The 13,294-nt window shown below is 36.6% G+C and overlaps 1 pseudogene; it reads left to right on the top strand.

The window, feature by feature from the left end:
- Positions 1–9,488: 9,488 nt before the first annotated feature.
- On the top strand, positions 9,489–13,294 carry LOC149170996 (putative thimet oligopeptidase; annotated as a pseudogene).

Genomic DNA, 13,294 nt, shown 5'->3' with positions numbered 1-13,294 from the left:
CAGACGAAATACGAAATGTTCATCATTCGCACCCTGGTGAAATGCATAAGTAACCTGATGTGATAAGCATAAAGACGAGAGAATCATCCCTCACAACTGAAATATTTCATGATCAATCTCATGAGAGGAGCATACTCATCTTTTAGGTACCTGAACGGGAACGCTCTTTTGAGCTACCTCAAGCAATTGGGTTTGATATATGGCTCATAATGTTGCTTATCAATCTGTTGTTTTTTATGCCATAGTTCACCAATATTTGGTATACCTATTGCTAGCGAAACAGTTTCTGGTGTAAGTGTAAAGGTGACCCCAGCCAAGGTAGCTTGGTCTCCGTGCAAATGCAAGACAAAAAGATGAGCCAACTCATAATGAAACTGGACCTCAACTACCTTTTGACAAAACTCATAGCATGACTGATGCTCAAAGCACTGCATAGCAAGAGGACAGGCATGCAGTTCTATAAGGGTGATTGGTTCTTCCCTGACATGTTTGCCACTTTTACGAGGCCTCCGGGGTTCTTGTTCACCTACAGGAGAATCACTTTGGGTTTCTGCCTCATATTTCGATGAGTGACCAGATGACATCACTGCTGATATACAAACTGCCTCAAATGAATGCTGATAAGTGAAACTGTTGTGTGCAACTGAATATGGACTGTTCCTTTGATTTAAACAATGCTGTGACCAAGGGGAAACAATGTACAAGGGATATTAGGAAAGGGAAAACATCAGGGAATTAGGGAATTTTGAAATGAAATGTATTTAGGGATAGGAGGGGAAATGTAAATATGAGATTAGGGTTTTAGGGTTTGGGATATTAAATAGGATTAAGGAGTTTTTTATAGAGGTGGGGGATTAGGATTTCAAGGATTGTAGTGTAGGATTAATGAGGGAATTAATGGAGGGAGTTAATGAGGAAGTATGATGAGTGGATTTGGGAATGAGGAACAAAGGGAAATGGGGAAAAAATACAACCTTGGTAACAAAACTGTTTTCAAACACTACAGCACTTTTATATTGACAAAGGGAGGCTTTCAAAATCTGGTCTCCACTGCAATCATCCATGAACCCATCACATTCACCATAAAAAACAAAGCCAAGGCAATGGAGGCGAGCCTACCTAACAAATTGATCTGAAGAGGAGGCGATTAGATGAGGTTTCGAACAAGTTACGGGCTCCAAACTGTAAGCACCGCGCTCCTTACCCAGTGTGCTGCGCAAGTTATATGCGTCGCGCTGGTTATAATTTGCACTAGCCTGAATGTCTGTGTGCGCAGCGCAAGTTATGTGTGCCGCGCAGACTGTTATATGCGTCGCGCAGGTGAAATGAGGACTAATCCGCCCCAAAATGCTCAAACACGACTTGAAATGGTTTTCTCCTCCTTTGGCATGCACAATGACTTGAAACTTCATTGAAAAACCCTTATATAGACACCAATTTGATTTTTGCCTCTTTCATAACCCACTTTGTTATGTTTTGCAATTGACACTTTTTCAGGATTAATAGAATTTTGACCTTTTTGTTTCCTCCTTAAATTTGGTTGAAATAATGATTTTCTTTGACAAATTTTTTGCAAGGATAGCTATGATATGATCTAGCAAAGGAGACCAGGGCTGCGTTGGGACATTTCAAGAACTGAAATTTTTGAAAATTTATTATAAAAATGAAATATTGACTTCTCTTCAAAACAGAGTTTTGAAGAGAATTCATAATCTATCCATATAATGATAAAAATCTCTGAGATAAAAATCTAACAAGGACCTCCCTCTGGCCTGCTAGCTTTATTTAAACTTTGTCAAAGACCTATCGACTTAACCCTAGACCTAATGACCGAAAAAGCTATTATGACCCAGAGACTGAAACGGGACTGCAAATGATTGTTCAAGACTTGATTTTTAAGAATAGACCTGAGCCAGCAGTGCCAAGCACGAGGGGAATGAGTGACACAAACCTCTCCATCAGATTTATGTCATGCTTCTAACGAAATGAAACTGATCGAAACTGATGAGACACCTAAACATGGAATGCAAAAATGAGTTTTGATCTCTGACGGAGGGATAACCAGACCGACTCTAACAGGTTCTTTAGTCTCAAGGAGGCTTATAGATACATAACTAAACATGATCAACTTCAACAACAAAAAAAATGGAAAATTCTCTGGGGAAGATAGTTATGGGCAAAAATTACCCTTTTTCTCTGGCTGATCATGCATGATAAAATCATAACATGGGATAATATTTTGAGAAGGAATTTTACTAGTCTCTCTAGATGTCCTCTATGTGAATCGAAAGCAGAGACCACCAATCATATTCTAAACACTTGTGGTTACACCAATATGCTATGGGACTGGGCGGCTGAGGTTTTCATAACCACCGATCAAGGTACACCCCATAATACAATTTGTTACATGCCAATTGAACCCAATATAAAGATTAACCCAATCATAATCTTTGACCAAATCCAACTTGAGAATCATGGCCTTTTGATGCTTAGTCTTGATGGTGTGTATGAGCTCATTAGCCAACCATATAATATTGTGAATGTGCCTATAAGGAAGACACCTAAACTCTTCAGCAGAAATGGTAGAAGAGAGAACAACCCAGAGTCGATTAGCCACCATTTTTTAAATAAGCTTATAAATTAAGTTGCACAACATAATTGGACAAAAATAATCAAAGGAGGTAGGTTTAGAGTAGTTTGGAATAAAGAGCAAGGAAGGTGGCATTTGTGGCTCTCGTTATCTTGCCATAGATGTGAGCCTCCTCTAGAATATTCAGTATATCCAGACCAATCAGATCAAAGAAGGCCAAATAAAGCTCCACAATCCACCAATATGGTTTAGGACTTTTATCCTTGGTAAAACATTTAACTAGAGTCACATGTTCTTCCAAAGAAACTAGAGCACCAATCCTACTAGAATCATCTCAAGAAAAAAAGCGAGGGAAATGCTATAGGACCTTAGGTTGTTCCTAAAGAATATATTCCCCTAGATCCTTATAAATCTCAAAGGAGTGTGTTCTAGCTGCTTACCCTAAATCTCACTGAAAATAGATCAAATAAACCTCACCATCCTGAAGATCCCAAATGGATTTTTTATTTCTCTTAGAGGAAGAAAATTTGTGAAATAACTTTGTGTTACCATCCCCCTCTCGGATCTATATGGCCTTACTCTTTAAATGCCACCTTTCCTCTTCGACTTTTAGAAGCTGGGATTTTCTCTCATCCAACGAACATAGATCCCCCTTTAGAGAATTCAGGAAACATGTGGAAATATAATTAGATTTACAAAGATTAATGTCAGCTTCAATACATTCCAATTCTCTTTATTGTTTGCGGATGAAGTTCCGAGCCCATCTGGTAACGTGAGACTTTAAATGAGACATCTTACATTTCCAGAGAGACATAGCAGATTCGAAGGGACTAGGATGACAACTAAACTAACAATCACAAACCAAAGCAAGGAAGGATTCCTACTTCAACCATGAGTGATTAAATTTAAAAGGAGTATGTACCCAAAGTCGTTGAAATGAAGTTTGAGACAGATACGAAAATGGTCTGATATAACATCTAGGAAAATCCAGGATCTATACTTAACCACCCTCGAAGTCAATGATTCTGTGAGAAGAAACCTATTAAAACTCTTCGCCACCCCATCAATACTCGATCTGTTGTTTATCCATGTTGCACCCAAAAGGGATGGGGCAACGGTTGACAAGTTTTGAGTCCATTATTAATTTGGAAATCACCTTTGAGAAAAAGTCAAGGCTAGCAGAATGACCCAGTTGTCATTGGCACATGTTGTAAAGTTAAGGTGACATGCTAGAATAAGATTTGGGGAGCAGAGAAAACCACTCTGAGAAAGTAGGTCCGAGAAATTCCTGTTGTCTAAATAAGAACCGTAATAATTAAACAAAAGAACTCGTCCATCTAAACCTCTGGAAGTGCCTTCTAAAATAATACCCGCCAAAGAGAAGTAGGGTTGCGAATTTGTCTCTCTAAGGTCCATAGCATAGTCAAGCCCTTGAGAACACCAATCAACATCCCCCGCACATATAAACCAATCTGGACAATTTTTCAAAATAGAATCTCTAGCCTTTTTAGCAGGAACCATAATTTCTTCGAAGAAAAAAACAAAAGGTTGATGACTAGAGACAAGTTTGTGAAGGAAACAGATCTTATGAGGCCCCGTGACACATCTAACATTAAAAACCAATATAATCATTGAAACCCTCATAAGAGGGCAGTTTCACTCTAAGGGCCCTCGGGTATTCCAAGGAGATTCAAATACCGTGTAGAGAATCTCCCTAAAGGTGACAGTCATGAGCAAATGGTTTCCTAGAATTCTTCTTTTTTTGGGTAGTAACTTTCTTAAAGGAAGGGATGGGAGCACCGTAGGGAGACAGAGAGGCAAACGAAGTAGAGAAAGTGGAGATGATTGGAACATTGAAAGAATATATAAGAGAGGGATCCAAAGTTCCAAGGTCTTGTTCCTTGGAGAATCCATTAGGAGGTATAGATGGCTAAAGGAGTTTTGAATGCAGAATAAGGGAGTCTAAGACTAGTTCCTGATCAGTAGAGACGATATGGAATGAAGAGGTGAACAAAGAAGTTTGGAAAAAACCTCCGTAACACAAGGTACGATTTATGCAAAAGCGTTCTACAGAGCTAACGACAGCAGGTGAAGGGTAGGAGGAATTGTAAGCAATTCTATCTAACAAGGAAATATCATCATATGAGAGGGAGGAAAAGAGCCTACCTGACATAGAATCAGTAATTGAGTGTGTCAACGACGGTGGAGGAAATGCCAAACTAGAAGAAGTCGCCGAAATCCTAGAGCACGAAGAACCAATAGAATCATCGATTGATGTCTTTTGATTGCCAACATCCTGAGTTGTGAGATCCAAAGGGCCCAAATCTGTTGTGCCCACTAAACCCTTAAAAACAGAAGCCCCGACAAACCCAGGAGGTAGAGGCACCACACCATCATGACCCTAAGCACCAAGATAAGGTGTAGCTCAGAACCCCTACCCGTAAGAGTCCAGTGAAGTTAAAAAATCATGTGAACATAGAGAAATAACAAAAAATATAGTAACACCACTAAAAAGAAAAACCACATACATATATACAAATAATTGTATTAACAATAATAATAATAATTAATAATTAAATCATCAATAATAATCCATATATTCCCCATAGTTAACCATTGAATAATTAAACCATCTGTACTTATACAAAAAGAAAAGCCAAAGGAAAAACTTGGATGGTTTACATTTACCACTGCTATTGTTTACTCGTAACACAACTGAAAGGAAAAAAATATTTACACTTCCAAAAGTATTCAAGTTTACAAAAATGAAAGCCCAAGATTCTGAGGAAAAGCACGACAGGCGCCCTGTATGTTGGGAATTTTCTGGTAAATTTCAAAACAAAATCACTGAACAGAGAGTAATACTCTGTTTTTGCCACGGGATCTTTAACACAGGGAAGCTTAAAATAGATTGCTGGAGAAGCTCAGAGTTTTTCACACACATAAAAACTTTATATTCATTAATAAATTGCCTGATACAAACTTCATCCTCTTAACAGAGGGATTCACCAAGAACTTAAAAAAAAATTACTCTATCTCTTTTAGAAATTTTACACTACTGTGTGTAAAAATTTCTTTTACATTTACTGTTGTAAATAAAAAAAAATACATGGATTTACTGCTGTAAAATAAATCCCTTACATATGCTCTGTTGCGATTTTCATTTCATATGCCCAATCAACAAAAAAAAAAAAAATTACAATTCATTCGCACTAATGTGCGTTACACTTCGTTTTTCAACGAACACCCAAACAAGCTTCACGCTACTGCATATTACATTAAGAAACAATCTGCCTCTGCATACAAAATGTTACACTGCTGTGTAATAGTTTTCACTCACACGCTACTGTGTGATTCACTCTATATTTTTTTAACAAAAAAACAACGAACATTGCATATGCACAAAATCAAAAAAAAACATAACAAAATATGTTGACCTATGCCCATACTTCCGTAAAAATAAAAAACATTAAAATTAAAGATCTTACCAACAATCTACGAACATAATAAATTCATTAAATTACTTTCCTGACGAGCCGGCGGTCAAATGAAACTTTTACTCCATGCAAATTTATGTGCAGGTTTGTTGTTGTACATCAACCGTTGATCTGCCCTCAAAAAATCAGACGGCTGTGGTCAATATCGACAAGCCTCTTCTTACCGACCTTTACCTTCCAGGAAATGGTTGTTTTGGAACAGTTCCCGTGGACACGCTTCAATAGGTGAGTGTGATCGGAGCCGTCTCGGGAAATACCAGTGTACAAGAAAAGCGGTGCGATAAAAAACAGGTGGTTTACAGCTGAATTAAATGTGCAGTTGGAATTATATTTCAACACTCCCCTTTAATTTCAACTGCTGGGTTATCAGTCATACCCAAACACTTCTTCAAAAATTCAAAACTCTTCTGGCCCAATGGCTTGGTCAGAATGTCTACAACCTACTCCTGAGTCCTGCAATGTTCTAAAACAATTTCTCTGTTGCTTACCAATTCCCTGATGTAATGAAACTTTGTGTCAATGTGTTTCGTTCTCTTATGAAACACCAAATTCTTGGATAATGCAATAGCTGAGCTATTGTCACAAGAAATTATTGTTTCTTTTGGCTGCTCTTGGCCTAAGCTCCTTAACATCCTTCTCATCCAAACTGCTTGACACGCTGCTATTGTAGCTGCCACATATTCAGCCTCTGTTGTAGACAATGCTACAATAGGTTGTTTCTTAGAAGCCCATGAAATGGCTCCTGAACCCATGTGAAAAACATAACCGGATGTTCTTTTCCGATCATCTACACTTCCAGCCCAATCACTATCAATGTATCCAATTAAATCTGAACACTCTGAAGTAGTATATAAAATGCCAAACCTTTTAGTGCCTTTAACATACCTCAAAATACTTTTTGCTGCCTGCTAATGTGCTTCTTTTGGCCTCTCCATGAATCTGAAAATTAAACTAACAGCAAACATTATATCCGGCCTAGTTGCAGTTAAATACATGAGGTTGCCAACTATGCTCTTATACAAACTAGGATCAAAATCCTTCCTGTTGTTCTATTTGCTGAGTTTTAATCCCATCACTGTGGGAGTGATTGCTGCTTTGCTGTCCTGCATGTTAAATCTTTCTAATACTTCATTAACATATTTTTCTTGTGAAATAAAAATTCCATTTTCATTTTGATCTACTTCTATTCCTAAGAAGTATCTCAGCAAACCCATGTCAGTCATTTCAAATTCCTCTTTCATGACTGCTTTGAAATTTTCAATGAGATATTCATCATTACCTGTGAAGATAACATCATCAACATATAACACAACAATTAGTATTTTACCATCCTTTTCTTTGATGTAGAGGGTGGGTTCTCCCTCACATTTGTCAAATCCATTTTCCAGTAGATAGGAATCTATCCTACTGTACCATGCTCTTGGTGCTTGCTTCAGCCCATAAAGAGCTTTCTTCAATTTGCACACTTTGTGCTCTTGGCCTTTCTTTTCATAGCCTAGAGGTTGTTCAATGTAAACCTCTTCCATTAACACTCCATTTAGGAATGTTGACTTCACGTCCATTTGGTAAACTTTCCACTTGTTTTGTGTTGCTATGGACAACATTGCTCTCACAGTTTCCATTCTTGCAATGGTTGCAAAAGTTTCCTCATAGTCTCTCCCATACTGCTGCTTGTATCGTTTAACAACCAGTCTTGCCTTGTGTCTTTCTATTTTGCCTTCAGCATTGCTCTTGGTCTTGTAGACCCATTTAACTCCAATGACTTCCTTTCCTTTTGGTAGTTCAACCAAATCCTATGTCTTGTTTCTTTCTATGGCATTGATCTCCTCATCCATAGCTTCTATCCATTTCCTATCTTTAGTTGCATCTTCGAAATGAATAGGGTCATCAACATGACAATATAATGCAAACAAAGAATTCATTCCTTCATTTGCTGTCTCTTGTTCATAAATGTCATTTAAATTTCTAAACTTCTTACCTCTTTCATTTGGTGTACAAGTGCTTGAAGAAGCACTTGAATTTCCTCCTTGTGGTGTGCTTGTAGAAGCACTTTCATTTCTTCTCAAGGGTGTCCTTTGCTGTCCTTGTATTGGTGTTGCTATTTGGGGATGTATTTCAGCCATCTCCTCATCATCTTCATCATGAGACAAACAGTTTTTAACATTCACTGTTTTCTCTATGCTTCCATCCCAAGCTTCCTCCTCAATGAATTGAACATCTCTGCTCACAAAAAACTTCTTGGTCGATGGGATATACAACCTGTAAGCTTTGGATTCCTCACTGTATCCAATGAAAATACATTTTTCCCCTTTGTTGTCCAACTTCCTCCTTAGCTGATCTGGAATGTGTGCATAAGTCACACAACCAAAAACTTTCATGTGGGTGACTCCTTGCTTTCTCCCACTCCATGCTTTTTCCGACACTCTATTCATCACTGATTTTGTAGGGCATCTATTCAAAATGTATGCTACACAATGTACAACTTCAACCCAATAATCATTTGGCAAATGCTTTGCCTTTAACATACTCCTCGCCATATCCATGATTGTCCTATTCTTTCTTTCAGCTACTCCATTTTGCTGCGGAGTGTACCTTGTGGTAAAATGTTTGTGTATCCATTTTCTCTACAAAACGGTAGAAATTCCTTGGAGATATACTCACCTCCTCTGTCAGTTCTTAGAACGTTGATATGCAGCCCACTTTGATTTTCTACAAGTGCTTTCAAATTGCGAAATTTTTCAAACACTTCACTTTTGTTCTTTAGAAAGTAAACCCAAATTTTTCTAGTAAAATCATCAATGAATGCTAGAAAATATTGGCTGCCTACTAGTGATGGAGTTTGCATTGGTCCACATAAATCTGAGTGGACAATTTCTAAGGGTTCTTTTGCCCTGATGCTTTTCCCTGATGGAAAACTTTCTCTGTGTTGTTTCCCCAAGATACAACCTTCATAAACGTTGTCTGGTTTCTCTATCAATGGTAATCCTCTTACCATTCCTTTTCTACTCAACAAGTTAAGACCTCCAAAGTTGAGATGTCCAAATCTCAATTGCCACAACCAATTTTCATCCTTTGATACACTTTGGAAAGCCTCTTGTGTCACTGCTGCTATTACTTATTTATTTTTCAAATCTGCCCTTATTCTGAGAGGGAACATCTTGTTCCTCGTCATCTTCACTTCAGCAATGCATCGTTTGTTGGGTGCTCTATCCATGATGGTGCATACTGTTATCACTGAAAATTCTGTTGCCAAAATTGCTCAGACTAGCTTAAGGACAAAGTGTTTTCGCAGCGCATAAATCCTTTTTAGCAGTTTCGCAGCGCTACATGTTAGGTGGTTTCGTAGCGCGCTACGAAATCGGGGATTTGTCCTAATCCATAGCAGACCTTACCCAGCTGTCATGTTTATGTCCACTGGTGAATGCAAGGCTAAGGTAACTGCAGCTCGCTTGTCATTTTTTGATGGTGATTATTGGCCAGGTGCTGCAAAAGATATGATAATGCAACTTCAACAAGCGAAAGGAAAGACCAAGAAAACTGCAACCAAAAGAGCATCAGAAGCTGCATCACAAGCTGAGCTTGCAAGCAATGCCTCAAAGGATGCTTTATTAATGCAGAAACTTGGGGAGTCCATATCTCCAATGAAAAAAGACTTTATTATGGTTCATTTGCAATATGCATGTTCTCATTACTGTCATTTCATTGTTTCTGGCAAACGCTGGGCTTGCAGCCAATGTAAGAGTTGACAATTATGTGATATTTGTTACGAGGTACAACAAAAGCTTGATGAAAGGGAGTGGCATCCTGTCAATAGTAAGGAAAAAGCATTTATTTAATTCTGTTGAAGTGACAGATGTTCCTGCAGATACTAGGGATAAAGATGAAATTTTGGAGAGTGAATTCTTTGATACCCGTCAGGCCTTTCTTAGCTTTTGTCGAGGAAATCACTACCAATGTGATACTTTGCCACGTGCCAAGCATTCTTTCATGATGATTCTTTATCACTTGCATAATCCTACAGCACCTGCATTTGTAACCGCATGCAATACCTGTCATCATGATATTGAAACAGAGGATGGGAAGCTACGGGTGAATGATAAGCCAACCCATACTTATCCTATACTAAAGCATTGCAAGGTTGGAACAACTAGGAAAGCTATGGCAGTAGCAAAAGACTAAAGATGCTTGACGGAGAATACAAAGATCCTTGAAGAATTGATCCAATTAAGGCATAAGATGGCACGCTTGCTGGGATATTCTAATTATGCAGAATATGCACTAGAGAATCAGATGGTTAAAACACATTTAAGGTTATGGAGTTTCTAGTGGATATATCAGAGAATATATCAAATTCAGCTGCTAAGATCAGCAGCTGCTGGGTCCCAGCCCTATCTTCCTAGCCTCCACGGTCCTTGCTTGGTATGGTCTCTGTGTTTCTTGTTTCCTTTCCTTAAGATTTGTTTCCTCTGTGTTTGTGGTTTATTTGCTTGCTTTTCTCTTGATTTGATTTGTTCTCCTTTTAATTATCGCCCTTATGATCTTGATTTAGTCCCCTCTTTTTCCCTTTATATTCGAAGATTATTAAATTTGGCAACCTGGGAATATTTAACATAATATATGATTGAACTATCCTTAGATTGTACGGTAATTATTTACTTTTTATTAACCTTATATTTTTAACATCCTTATGCTATAAATACATGTATAATTAAAATATGCATTTTTCTTAACTAATCAATATTACTTTTCATTTATTCATTTGATTAATTTTGATTTTTTGTTAGTTCTAGTTAATTGAACTAACCTTAAGAGATAGTGTAGGATAAAAATTTTAAAAAAAGTTTTTTTTTTTTAATTATATAAATAGAAATTGATATAATATTTTAATATCTATACTTTAAATAAAAATTTTATTAGAATGATTAGTTATTAAAGAATTTTAAATTGATATATTTATATATATATATATATATATATATATTAAAAAAAAAAAAAAAAAAAACACACACATATATATATATATATATATTCAAACATTAAATATAATATTATTAGAATGTTAGGTATGGTAATATATTAATTTATATATATACTTATATATATATATATATATATATATATATATATATATATCTATATATATATATAATATTTTAAATAAATAAATGATTTAGTTTGATAACTAACCATTGATCTAATTCAATTTTTAGTAAAAATTATAGTTTTCTAATAATTTAAAAACTAAATATTAAATATAGTATTATATTAGGTATTGAAAAATATTATATATAATTATATATTAAATATATAAATAGATTAATAATCTCTGATCTAGTTAATTTTTACCCAGTTTACTTAGCTCTAGTAGTATAATAATAATTATAAAGAATATTAATATTAATTTAGTTAAAGGGGTTTGACTGGGTCCTTAAGTTGAAAAATAGCCATTAGTCTTTTTAGCCGTTGGAGTCTCTGCTTGGACTATTTAACTCGCTATACTGGATCTGTATCTTCAACTTGTCCTGACGATGAACCACACTAGTTGGTTCGAAACGCGTCGACAAATGATCAATTATGTGATTTCGCCAAAGATTTTTCTAAACAAACGTTATGGATCACAGAAGTCTAAATTCCTTGCTAAGGAACTGCAAAGACTTAAGGATTTGAAGAGAGACGAGGAAGGAGAAGCTGTATTGGGAATGGAGGATTTACAATACTATATGCACAAAGCAGAAGAACTAGAGTTTGAAATAGATTATGCGACTGTGAAACAATATTTTCCAGTGGATTCTGTTACATCAGGGATTCTGAAAATTTATGAACAGTTTTTTTTGCCTAAAATTTGAGACAGTACAAGCAATCGAAGTTTGGCATCCTGATGTGTCACTATACTCAGTTTTTGATTCATCTTGTAATCAGCTTTTGGGTTTCTTCTACCTTGATGTGTATATTAGAAATGGAAAGTTTTCCCATGCATGTGTTATCCTTCTTCAGGATGGTTGCTTGATGCAAAATGGCACTCGCCAGTTACCAGTAGCTACGTTGATTGCAAACTTCACAAATCCTACGGCAGATAATCCTGCAGTTCTGCGATTTGCAGAAGTGGTTACATATTTTCAACATTTTTTCCATGTGGTACATCATATTTGCAACCATGTATCATTAGCAAAATTTTCGGGGATTAGGGTGGAAACTGATTTTGTTGAACCTTCTAGCCAGCTGCTAGAAAATTTGTGTCATGAAAGTGCAATCCTACAAATGATGAGCGGATTCTATAAGGATATCCATAAACCAGTTACAGATGAAGTTTGCAGGGCTTTAAAGAAGAAACGAAAATCTTTCTCTGGGCTGAAAACTAAACAAAAGATAGTCTTATGCCTTTTGATCAGATTATTCATACCAGTGAAGTGGTGGATACAAAGGCACTTCTTCGAGATCTTTATCCAAAGGATAGCCCTTACAGTGTTGACAATTTGGTTTCACAGGTTTTGTAAAAGTTATTTTGAGCCTACTTTCCGAAGATATCCACTGGAGGAAACCAGGGCAAAGGATACTTTAGAACAGTTGAAAGAATTTTTCTAAAGAGGGTGGAAAGGATTGTTCTAAAAATAGAGGGCACAGCATGTTATTGAACACATGTTTTTCACCTGTTAGATCTCCAGCAAAAGACGGAAAGAGAGCAAAGGAGCAGAGTGATATCCAAGAATTCAACAAGCATGATAAGGACTTTTTCAATTTACTTGAACAAGTTTTTGGCAATGGTATCTGTGTCACTTCTGATTCAGATATTAAAAGACAAGACAAATCTGGTGCTCCTTTTTCAGGAAATGAAATTGAAGATAAGGTATACAAACAGAGGAAAGTCAAAGACTGTGTTTTTGAAATTACACAGCAGTTTCGTAGCGCGCTACGAAACTGCTGTAGGTGTTGTTTTATGATGAAGACAAACAGTTTGATGGAAGGATCAGAAAATTATCAAAGGAAATACCTAAGGAACATTAAGGAGACCACATGAGGCTAGCATAGCCCTTCAGATAATGACAAGTGTACCTTTTTGAAAAGGTGAAATGTTTTGTCTTAAGTTAAAGCTTTGATAAAGGTACTTTATGACCGGTTGTTAGGGTTTGGAAGGAGGTGCATACGAATAGTTTTGGCTTGCACACCTGTTCAATCAACGAAGCTTCCAGCACATTTGGGAATATGGTGA

Source organism: Pinus tabuliformis, chromosome 4_2 (assembly GCF_031772625.1).
Source record: "Pinus tabuliformis cultivar Carrire ecotype Pingquan chromosome 4_2, CPIR1, whole genome shotgun sequence".
In the NCBI taxonomy this organism is placed as follows: Eukaryota; Viridiplantae; Streptophyta; class Pinopsida; order Pinales; family Pinaceae; genus Pinus; species Pinus tabuliformis.
Note: the sequence above shows the minus strand (reverse complement) of the source record. Positions and strands in the feature narration are given on the sequence as shown.